Genomic DNA, 12,494 nt, shown 5'->3' on the forward strand with positions numbered 1-12,494 from the left:
TCTGAGTGTTTGTGTTTTATTATTCACTAATTATTTGAGATTTTAAGTTTTAGGGTGACTTAGATTCTCCTGGGCAGGAAGAAGAACCCCCCAATGAGATATTGGCTGTCAACCCCTGATAATCTTCAGCAAGATTTATTTACACAGATTTATGCTGAAAAATAGTAAAACTCAAATTAGAATCCCATTTAAGTATAATTTGCATTGGGGTAGAATTAGAATTAGTTGTAACAATTGAAAATTTAAATAAAATCTCTATTATTGTTTCTTTTTGTTTTTCTCTCTTTTTCCTGCCAAAATCCCCCTCCCCACCAACATATACACAGAGGAATTTTAAGGCTCACATAATTAAACTCTGCAGGAATGAAACTATGTATTCTTTTTACCAGAGGCTTAATGTCATCATTTTCTTCCGTTTTTTTTTTTTTTTTTTTTTTTTTTTTTTTAAATAGCAACAGTGGTTTCCTTAAAGTTCCAGGAGAAGTAAGTATATTCCTGCTTCAGCATTTGTTTGAATATTTTTACCCAAGTTTATAATTTTTAGGATTCTTCCATCTCTTTAGGTATTTTCTCAAATATGCATTCTCAGTTCTTCTCTGGACACCAATCTAAAAATGTTAAATAATCCCTTCCAGGCCACACATGTCATTATTTCTGTTTCTCATAACAATTTGTGCCATCTGGCTTCCCTGTTTACAACACAGTTCTCCAGGTATCCTTTTTTGTTGATTATTAAACTAGTTAGTATTAAGAAGCTAAAATGTAAGCTTTATGAAGGTAGATCGTTTTGCTTCTTCCTCCAGAGGAGACACCAAAATTGCTGCAAAAGCAAATCACTCCATATGGAGCCAATGGAAATTTATTAATTTGGAAAGACTCTTCAATGGAGGAAGTACAGATTCCTTAAACTAAAGAAAGGTGACCACTCCTTTAGTAATGGGCTAGTCAGAGTTAGCATTAGTAATCATTACAGTCACAGAAATACATGGGATTTGGAGATAGCAGCATTTGGGAAAGGTAGCAAGAATTATGTGATGTATAAAACACCACACATATATTTTTACTTATTTATTTTTCGTGTGTGGTACTGGGGATCAACCCAGGGCCTATTGCATGTGAGGCAAGAACACTACCAACTGAGCTATATCCCTAACCCCATATATATCTTCTTTATTTGTAAAAAAAAAAAAAAAACATAAAAGCCAACTGAAGATAAGCATGTTGGGTAAACGAAATGTGTCATGGACACCCAAAATATTAGTATATGTACCTACATAAAATCACAAAATCTAAATTCACCGTATAATCAACTGCTAATGCTCCAATTAAATATAAACACAAACATCCTGTTCTGTCAGCCCAAGAAATGCATTCAAGGCAGGCAAAATTACCTTTGAGAATACACTTAAAATTTTTGTTCTTCATAAAGTATTCGGATACTTTCTTTAGGCTTTGGTATGATTATTCACATAGATTGTGCTGGAAATCACAGACATCACTGGAAAAGAATGGCTGGGGTCAGACAAAGAAGAGTCTGGAGAAACCCAGTTAATCTTGTCCCATTGGTGACATTTGGCAGTATTTAGAGATATTTTTGGTTTATCACAAATATTACCTGATACTGGTATTTGGTGAATGGAGGCTGGGTTTGCTGCTAAGTATGCAGCAATACACAGGGCAGACCCCCGCAACCAAGAAAGATTGTGCCCAAAATGTCAATATTTATGTGATTGAGAAAACTTATCTTAGAAGAAATATAGACTGGGGACACTAGAAAATAATATGATGGGTAGAAAGATAAAATTCATATGGCCTTATGAAAGTTTAAGAACACCACTTATGAAAGCTTCTGTTTTGTACTTGAACCAATGAGAGCTTTCCCATTGGGAAACCTTTTCCTGCTTCATGTAAGCCCTGAATTTGACAGGTACATACAGTTGGTTAAGTCAAGTTACTTTCCTGTTATTTGCCTTCTTTTGTTGGAACAAGACTAAACACCTTGTACTGCTTGGTTATAAGCTGTACGTCTCAGTCCTTTCCTCTGCCATGCTCACTTAAATTACATATTGAACAACAATTTTTTTTTATTAGTTGTATCATTAGGCATTCAGGTCAAAAGTTTGAGAATTTGTTTTACGTAGAATGAATCAGTCTGATAATAATAGCTCTAATTGCCTTATTTTTAAGGGGAAGAGTAGAAACACGATTCCAGATTCATTAAATTTAAAATAGCTAAATCAGAGAGTCACTGCTTTGCTCTGATATAACTTCAGTAATGCCATGTGATCAGGATCCACTTCAATTGTCTCCTAATACAGGTCTTACATCTCAAAAATAGTTATTCCTCTTTTTTTTTTCTCCCCAGCATGAGGTAATTGTCAATGAATTTCTTAATCTATTTCATTATTTTAATGGTTTGACCTGCTGTTGTACAGATTCTTGGCAGGGAAGCTGTCTCATGTCTAAGTAGTACTTGAAAGTGAGCAGCATCCTCAGACTAAATCTTGGAAGTTTTTTTCATAGGCTACTTATTTTTTTTTTCTCTTTTGTCAATATTGTTTAATCCCTTAAATTTGCTGCCATATTTTACATAAGCAAATAACAACATCCTTCTAGTTGGAAGAAAGTTTTCAAAGAACACAAGAGAATATATTTCATAGGATTCATGTAGAATCACCTTTCATGGGCAAACTCACAGAGTATTATCTGCGTCCTCTTGATCTTTCCAAGACAGCAAACAGTAATTATGTAATAGATATCCACAAAATAGATTAACAGAAATTAGACACTACACAGACACTAGTATATTTCAAGGTTTTTGTGCACAGAAAATTTGTAGGCAGAAAAAAAAATACTAGGAGATTACAAGTCAATGTCACTTATGTGTACAATGTGTGTAAATCACCTGCTTTACAATGAGTGGTACTTCATAATTTCAGAAGTTTTCTATTGATAGACCATGATAATCCATACCAGTTATGAAAGAGGAAAAACTAAGAGACACTAATAATGATGATTTATAAATTTCTCTCAAGATTTTAATTTTGTTTCCTGTTGGTATCATCATCCATTTATTATCAGTAAGCACCAAAGGAGTTGCAAGTATACATTTTATTATTTCTCTTACTTATTTTCAGAAGAAATTCTAACAGATAAATTAAAACCACTTACATACAAAATATCACAGTTTAATACTTGCAAATTAGTGCAATTCTTATGAATATTTGAAATACTTGCAGTAAAAGGACACAGGTATAATAGTTTTAATCAATTTGGAGAAAACAAAGATCCCAATATTTCTTTATCAATGCCTTAACAGAAATTAAATAGGAAAATTATTTATTAATAAAGTTTTTACTAATTGTAAAACTTGCTTCTCTTATTTCAGGAGAAATCATTAGTCAAAGTCTTAAAAAATACAGGGTGAAGTTATTTATGGGGTTCTAATTAATAGCATACTTTGGATACTAAAGATAGAAATTCTTCTCCCAATAAGCTCTTTCACAGGAGATAGATGCATAGTATCTGATCACACTAAAACTAGAGGATATCGCAACTAGGTGGGAAACAGACTGAGGGCAAAGACACTGACTTTTTTGAAAAATTTCTGGGTAGGGAGATTGTGCTTGACTGAACAATAGCACAGAGGGCCTATGTCCTAGTGCCCAGAACCTATCAATGTTATATAATATGGCAAAAGGGAATTTACATTCCCTTAATATGATTAAGCCAGGGATCTTGAGTTGAGGAGATTATTCTGAGCTGTCAAACTTGATGTAATTGCCATGGTCCATATGAAAGGCCTGTGTGAGGATTCCCAGAAGGTAATGAGATGATGAAAACCAAGAAGCACAGATAATGTTCTTTGGAGATAAAGGAAGGTACTCACATTCCACAGACTCTAGGCCACCAGCAGTACCTGAAAATGTCAGAGAAACAGATTCTTCTCAGAGCCTATAGAAGGATCCAGTGGTGCTGACACTTTAACTTTAGCCCAGCGAGACTGATTTTGTATTTCTAATCTCTAGACATGTTTAGAACAAATATTTTAAAATACTAAGTCTTTAGTAATTTGTTACAGTAGCAATAAGAAACAAATGCACAGGAGTTTCAAAAATTTCTTTTGAAAATGTAAACTTGCTACCTGAAAATGAACGAAGATCTCAAACTTAACACATAAATATGAATATAAGTTTGGTGGGGAAACAATGAGAGTTAAACTTTACTTTAAAAAGTCAAAATATGAAAACCTGAAAAGTCAAATATAAACAATTTATTATTAGTGGTCATTTTTAGATTTAGTTGAGTTTTAAGGCTATCTGTCTAATTGATATAGTATATTGAGAGTAGATCAGGAAAAAACAAAAAAAGTAGCAAGATGGTTTTTTGGTTCTATATGTCAGAACAATTCATTCACTATGTTTAATTCACCATGTGTTAATTAAAATCCTGCTTACATTTGCATGGTTGACATATTTAGTAGATCCATTTGTTAATTACTTAAGGAAACATCAACCAGGAAGATCCAGGAAGGTTCATAAACTAAGATCACTTTTTTTTTTAAACATTTTTTACTGTCCAGTTACTCAGGAATAATGCCTGTTAATTCTATAACCTATATGTGTACATATCTTATTAACTTGTCATCCATTCCAGGACACATGTGAGAATGGATTACAGTCCTACCAGTTACTTGGCTTAAAATAACAGATATTAAACTCAGTCTGCTTAACTGGTGCTATTCCCCATATGGACATCTAGAAATTTAGAAAGTGAAATTAACATGATTCTGATGATATTTTTAACAATGATAAAGTAATTTTTTTTTTACCTTGCACTTGAAGACCAACAAAGCATTGATTAAAAATAAAGCAATCCATATCACAAAGTTAGATTCATATATAATTTACTATAGAGTCAACTTTTTTTTTCTATTTTGGTATCATGGGTTGAATCCAGGGGAATTTAACCATGGAGCCACATTCCAGCCCTTTTAAAGTGTTTTTTTTTTTTTTTAATTTATTTTTATTTTATTTTATTTTTTATTTTGAGACAGGGTCTCCCTACGTTGCTGAGGGTAGCTTTGAACTTGGGAATCTCATGCCTTAGCCTCCCAAACTGCTTGTATTAAAGGCATGTGTGACCACTCCCAGCAGCCAACATCTGATTGTAGATTCATCACTGGTATTTCAGGTTAACTAATTGTCATTTCTATTCACTAAACTTTGGCAAAATTTGCAGTGAGTTGACTTTATGGAACATGTATGTGTACTTTTTTTTAAAAAACAAATAAGCTCTTAGCTTTCTTTTTTCCTTTTCTTTGGGCCATGCCACTGGTAAATCTCATTAAAAGAATATTTGAAAAAATTAGGTTATAGAACCTTTGTACCTAAGGTGCATAATGCTGCAAAGACAGAACATAATACTACCTCACATAGTATCTCAAACCTAATTATAAATAAGAGACAGGGGTGGAATAGAGGAAGGGGATTACTCGGGAGGAAAAAGATACAGAAAAAAAAAGAAATGGTGGAAGTAAACAAATTATGCTATGCACATATATGAATATACCATAGAGATTTTTCACTTATGTTTTTTTATAAAGCACTAATTTTAAAAGCTTTAAATAAATAAAAGGAAGATATGTAGAGCAAAAGAAGGGGAACAGGGGGAGGGAGGAGGAAAGGGAATGAGGAAGTTTTGAGAAATAAAGAGGAGCAGATTACATTCCATGGTTATATGATTATCTCAAAATAGCCCAATATTCTCTGTAACCATAATGCACTAATATAACACAAAAAAATAAAAAAAGATGAAATTTAAAAATGTAACATTAATTACTCAAAGTTTAGATTTAATAATATAATCAATTAGTTACTGAAGAGAGATTGCTGCCTTAAATTTACAGTACACACACTCTCTTGCACACACATAGCTCCGTAAATCTGTCTCCCATCTCCTTTATAAGCTCCTCATAATTTTTTCCCACCTAAATCTGGGATCAGGCAGAAAAATTGTGAGGAGTAAGAACTGCAGGCAGCTCCATGTCCAGAGCAACAATCTCCCAAGGTCTTGAAACAGGAGGAATGATGTTTGCTTCCTTTTACCATTGTTGCTATTGCTTTTCGCCTATGCTTACTACTGGCAAATCTGAATTAGTCTTTGACATCTGTTCTAAAGGCAAAAAAAGGAATTTATGATTATTTGTCATTTATTAAGTGTTTCCAACCTGAAATCCTTTTTAAAATTTTTTTTTAGTTTTCTTTCACAGCTGGTATTACTTTTGGAAGAATCCTATCTGCATAAAAGTTCCTTGTGACAATATGCACATGACCAGAAATTCTTAAAATGAGGCTCAAAGTTTAATGATGTAATTGTATTAAAAATGGTCACCCAATTTTTAATCTGAAGAAAAAGTTGCTCTTCCTATTTGTACAGCATTTATGATCATAAATAAATAAATGTTTCTTTTTAAAAATTAGCTTTTCTTTTCTAATTGGTCAAGCATTTATTTTTAATACATGTCTCCTACCTCTTTATTAATGATATTGAGAGCTTGGTGGTGTTTTCCAGGGTGAATGAGCTGAATCTTTAAAGTGAACCAGATTATCATATTTAAAAATTTTATTTATTTTGTATTTTTGTATTATTACTTCACTATATCTAAGATTATTTTCCTTTTCTTTCTTTTCCCCAGTACTGAGGACATAGCCTAGGGAGTGCTGTACCACTAATCTACATTCCCCAGCTCTTGCTAATTTGCTAATTTGACACAAGTTCTCCTACATTTCCAAGGTTTCCTCAGAGTTTGTCATGTTTCTGCCTCAACTTTGTGATATTCCTGGCTTAGTCTCTTTAGTAGTTCGAATTATATGGTATACCACAATGTCTAGCTTTTGATTTTTTTCTACTTCTTGAGTAACTTAGTTTTCAGATTGATACTTTAATTTTTCTTTAGAAAAGGTATGAAAATCGTTTCCAGAATAAACTCACTCTTATTTTCAACAGTCAAGCAACCAGTATCAAAGAATTATGAAAATGGTCTGATCTGCATTTAGTTTCTAAATTAACTTTCAGTGGCCAAACATGTCATCATTTTCCTAAACTTCTACATGAATTAAAAATAAGAATATAATTTTAACACATTCCTAACTTTAGAAAACTTAATTCGGCAGGATTGCTTCAATGGGTCTATTCTAACATGAAGCAAAATAAAGCCTAAAATGGGTTTTTTAATTATATTTTTATTTTTTAGGCTTTTTGAGTCAAAGACCAAAAATATCATGTTAACTTCAATAAGTTTGTTAGTAGGAATAACTCCACAATCAGAGAAATTTATCAAGAAAAATGAAATTAATATGCTATATAAGCCATGACTTTTAAACTTGAAAATATATTTTAAAATATATTCCATCAGACCATTTTCATAATTCTTTGAGACTGGTGGTTGAAAATAAGAGTAAATTTATTCTGAAAAGATTTTTACATACCTTTTCTAATTTTCTTTTAATTTAAAACAATGATAGGTTATTAAAATATACATTGCATTTATTAGATTTAAAACAAGTCTTTCACAAAGAATAAATATATCAAAGAACAAGATAGCACAAATAATACACATACAATATAAATATAAAACAGAAATTTTTAACAAAATTTATATATTTTAGAAGAGAAAAGAAATGCCTTACATTTTAAGTAATTATAGATTACACATGCACATTTATTATTATATGTGTATAACATTTTACTTTTTACTCAAACAGTAAACTATGTTCAGGCGTATTTAACTGGGAATATTCAATTTTGTAGCATCTTGAATTAATTATGTCCTTGAATTTATTGCCTTTAGGAATTATGACTTTCTTTTTGGGGAGATGGGGGGTGAGGGTATCTTTATTTCAGTTATGTCTCAGAGAATCAGGTAAGTTTCCCCTACTTTGTGTCAGGCAACTAACACTGTCTTACTTAGAGCAGACTTATAGTGAATACATATTTAATAAAGAAGTGATCCTGCATAGAATAGTTATGTTTTTAAAGGGAAAGAAAATATTTAGTGATGTGGTAGCAATGTTCTCTTCTTGTTGCATTACTATTGAAAACAAGGATAATAGGGAAATAATAGGCTTTCTAGTCATTAAGAATTGTCCACCCTTTCCAGATGTGGTGGCACATGCCTGTAATCCCAGCAGCTCAGGAGTCTGAGACAGGTGGATGGAGAGTTCAAAGCCAGGCTCAGCAATAGGAAGGCACAAAGCAACTCAGTGAGACCCTGTCTTTAAATAAAATACAAAATAGGACTTGGAATGTGACTCACCACACCCCCCTCCCCCCCAAAAAAATTGAACACTCCTATAGGATGTCACAGAGTTTGAATAATGATTTATTATTCAAATAATTCTGTTAAATGTTATGTATTGCACCATATTTATGACAACTATAGTGTTTCCTTAATTTCTTTCATCATTATCAAAGAATGGGAGTAGACTTTTTTTTTGCTTTTTGTTTTGAAGAGGAACTAAAATGACAAGAAAAACACCTATCATGAATGCTCCAAATATATTCACTGATGGGTCTAATAATGGTACAGCAGCAGTAGTTACTCCAGATCGAACTTTTACATTTTTAGTACCGAAACAATCAGCTCAAAAGGTAGAGCTTAATGCAGTTTTACAAGCTTTTTTGATGTTTAAATATTCTGTATTTAATTTATTTTCTGATAGTCAGTATGTAGTTAATGCTATAGTATCTCTTGAAGATGCTGGTAGGATTTCCCCTTCTTCTACTGTTTTCTCTTTGTTTTCCACTATACAAAGTCTAATCTGGGACAGAAAAGATCCATTCTTCATAGGGCATATTAGGGCACATACAGGATTGCCTGGAGCCCTTAGTTTAGGCAATGATTTAGCAGATAAAACTACACATGACATACATATTTTCTCTACATTTGAAGAAGCTACAAATTTTCATAAAAGGTTTCATGTTAATGCTAATACTTTACAAAAGCGTTTTAAAATAACTAAGGAACAAGCCAGACATATAATAAAACAATGTCAAAATTGTGTGACATTTTTACCACAAGTTAATCTTGGAGTCAATCCTAGAGGACTGATACCTAACCATATTTGGCAGATGGACGTCACACACTTGCCAGAATTTGGAAAATTAAAATATTTACACGTTACAGTTGATACTTCTTCTGGATTTTTGATGGGCTCCCTTCATGCCGGAGAAAAAACTAAAGATGTTATAGCTCATTGCTTGCAAAATTTTGCCACTGTGGGCGTTCCTAAACAGTTAAAAACCGATAATGGTCCTGGCTATACCTCTACCTCTTTTAAACAATTTTGCTCATCATTTGGTATTACTCATATAACAGGAATCCCATACAATCCACAGGGACAAGGCATAGTTGAAAGAGCTCATCAAACTATTAAAACATACTTATTAAAGCAAAAAGAGGGAATTGGAAGGGGGTATATATCCCCCAAAGATAAACTTAAAATAACGCTTTTTACTCTAAACTTTTTAAATTTGGATTCATCAGGACTTAGTGCTGCGGAAAGGCATATGTATCCAAAAAATGTACATAAGCCTAAAGTACTTTGGAAAGATATTCTAACAGGACAATGGAAAGGTCCTGACCCAGTGATTGTCTGGAGTCGGGGCTCTGTTTGTGTTTTTCCACAGGGTGAACAGCAGCCGATTTGGATTCCAGAGAGATTAATTAAAACAATTTCTACAGATCGAAAAGAAGATGATTTGACTCAAATCCATAACAGCTGATATCCAGAACTCCAGCTTGGCCATTCTTACATCTGCGACAGTGATTAACCAGGATGCTTTTTTCAATAGCTATTTTATTATCGCATTTTTCTACATCATAAGGTTCTATTTTTATTTTTTGAGCTCATACAAACCTAGGTTAATGTTTTTCTGATCAGTTTTATTTTTTGACTGTGAAGTTTTTAAACATTGCAATGGAGATTTCACCCAGGTAAAGCTACAAGGCCTTTACTATTTTCTTATGTGTTGTACGTTTGTGTACACTCTTGTGTTTTGTGTTATATGTCTGTATGTGCGTATGTCCATATTTATTATATGAGGAGCGCTAATGAAAAAATGGATCCGAATTATTATTATTATTTTTTTATTCACGTGATTTAAATGGTTTAATTTAAATTAGGTAAACAGCTGTTAAGGATTGTTTTTAAAGTAGGTTAACAGATCTGTTTGTTTACTTTCACCTTTCTTTTTCATTATATTTAATAATTCTTTTCAGGATAATGTCTTTTTAGCATCATTGCCAGAATTCCTATCTTCATCCCAGTGCCGGTGAAGACAAAGATAAAACCAAACTACAGCTTCTATGATAGCTATCACAGTAAACTGTATAAACTGATGCACCAATGAATATAACTCAACAAGTAATGCTCAATCAAGGAGTCAACTTACTTTGGGAGGAAACGGATTTTGGGAGGAAATGGACATATTGATAGATTCCTCTGCTTTGAACTGCTTGCAGAACTTGCCTGGACTATGTAACTATCATTTGGTGCAGCGAATTGTGGTAATGCTGGCATATCTTTGCTGATGGTGTCACCAGTGATGCAGTTTTTCCCTAGGAGCCGTCAATTGGCTTGGTGTCGTGGCATTTCTGTATCCTCCTCCCTTCTGCTAGTGATGGTCTAAAATTTGGGGGCCAATGGCTATATGCTGGACTGGTAGTCAGTGACGGGTATGATCCAATTACAGTGGTATCAACCTAAGACAGGAGGCTGACGCCTAAAGGTCAGTTTTCTGATGACGGGTAAGAACCATATGTTGAATTGGACAACCTACCAGGCACGGTCCTTAAGCCACATTAACCTCACTCCCCCACTGGCACCAAGGCCAAATTTGGGGGCCAACAGAGGTGAGGCAAAGAACCTCACCCCCCCACTGGTGCATAGACCTATCCACAAGTATGGCTGTATGCTGGACCGGTAGTCAATGACGGGTATGATCCAATTGCAGTGGTATTAACCTAAGACAGGAGGCTGACGCCTAGAGGTCAGTTTTTCCCATGACGGGTAAGAACCATATGTTGGATTGGACAACCTACCAGGCACGGTCCTTAAGCCACATTGCTTGTTGTTTAATTAATCAGAAGGGGGGAGATGCTGGGAGCCATTAGCCAAGTAGGTATGACAATTTCCTTGCCAGCGTACCCCATGTTGCTGACATTTTGCAGTGACATTGCATGTAGGTGACCTTGCTCAAGGACCAAGGCGGATTAGGGCGTTCCCGGTTTAGGTTCCAGGTTTAAGGTTTAAGGTTATTCCTGCTGGGAATAGGGCGTATCCTGCTGCCTGAGTTCCCCTTGAGTTCTCACGGGATTCAGACAGCATTTTTTGGGAGATAGAAGCCCAGTGGAGGTGGATTTGGGCAGAGAACGTGGATTTCCCCAGAACGTGATTGTAGACGGCTGGTGTGAGTTCGGGAATAAAGAGTTGCTGTTTGAATCTACAAGCTGTGTGGTGGCTCGTGATTGTGTGCCCAGCCAGACTGCGGCATTTGTGCCCAGCCAGACTGCGGCAATTAGCTAATGAATCACTGTAGTGTAACAAAAGCCTGTCACCTTATAATTCAGTAAATTAAACTTATCATCCACATGTGACTATTTCTACATCTTCTAACTTGTTTCAAATTTTCTCTGCAAGGAAATTTAGAAATCAATTAAATATGATGTGTTTGTGTAAAAGAAAACACATTAAATAATTTGAGTTCCTCTTATTCATTCGGCTCCACATACATCTTTATATATGTAGAAATATGTACTTTTACTCTATTGAAAGGCGTTGTTTAAAATAATTTGCTTAAACTATATATCAAAGACCACACATCAAAGACAAAAAGAAAATATATCTCTCACAAAATTCAGAGATTTAAAAAAAAAGATGTAATCATTTTGGAATTCATACCTATAGAATTAAGAGAGTGTTTTATAAAATAAAAATGTGTGAGAGAGAGGGCATTCTTTTTTTTTTTTTTTAGTTAAGAATGGAGTTTACAGTCACTTTGTTTATCGGAGACTCACTTTCCTTAACATGAACAGTAGAAAAGGAAAAGTAAAATACAGGGCAGTGTGTCAATTTGTGTGTCACCCTTGGGTATGAGCCATGCTAATCTTCTCCATGTCATTCAAATCACACTTGTTATATGCTCCCAACTCTTATATTCTAATTTCTCAATGCTATCTTAAATTCTTCCCCATTGATACAATGTATGGTATTTGAATATACAAAGTACTTCATAGATTGCAGCATAATTTAACAAACTAGAGCTCAATTTTTAACAGTTCTCATTACTTTTTTCTTCAATGAAAATTTCAGTGATAGCAAACACTGTTGGTGATTTTTCAGTTATCTTCTCTTTATACTTTGAAGACTAATATTTTTTTGTCCTGATTAGAATTTTGTGCAATTCAGATGATACAAAAACTATATTTTTGA

General features: G+C 33.8%; 1 protein-coding gene across 1 annotated transcript in view; it reads left to right on the top strand.

The window, feature by feature from the left end:
- The window catches only part of Eys (eyes shut homolog), a 1,581,889-nt gene that overhangs the window by 120,507 nt on the left and 1,448,888 nt on the right, over positions 1-12,494 (top strand).

The sequence above is a fragment of the Marmota flaviventris genome, chromosome 6 (genome assembly GCF_047511675.1).
Source record: "Marmota flaviventris isolate mMarFla1 chromosome 6, mMarFla1.hap1, whole genome shotgun sequence".
In the NCBI taxonomy this organism is placed as follows: Eukaryota; Metazoa; Chordata; class Mammalia; order Rodentia; family Sciuridae; genus Marmota; species Marmota flaviventris.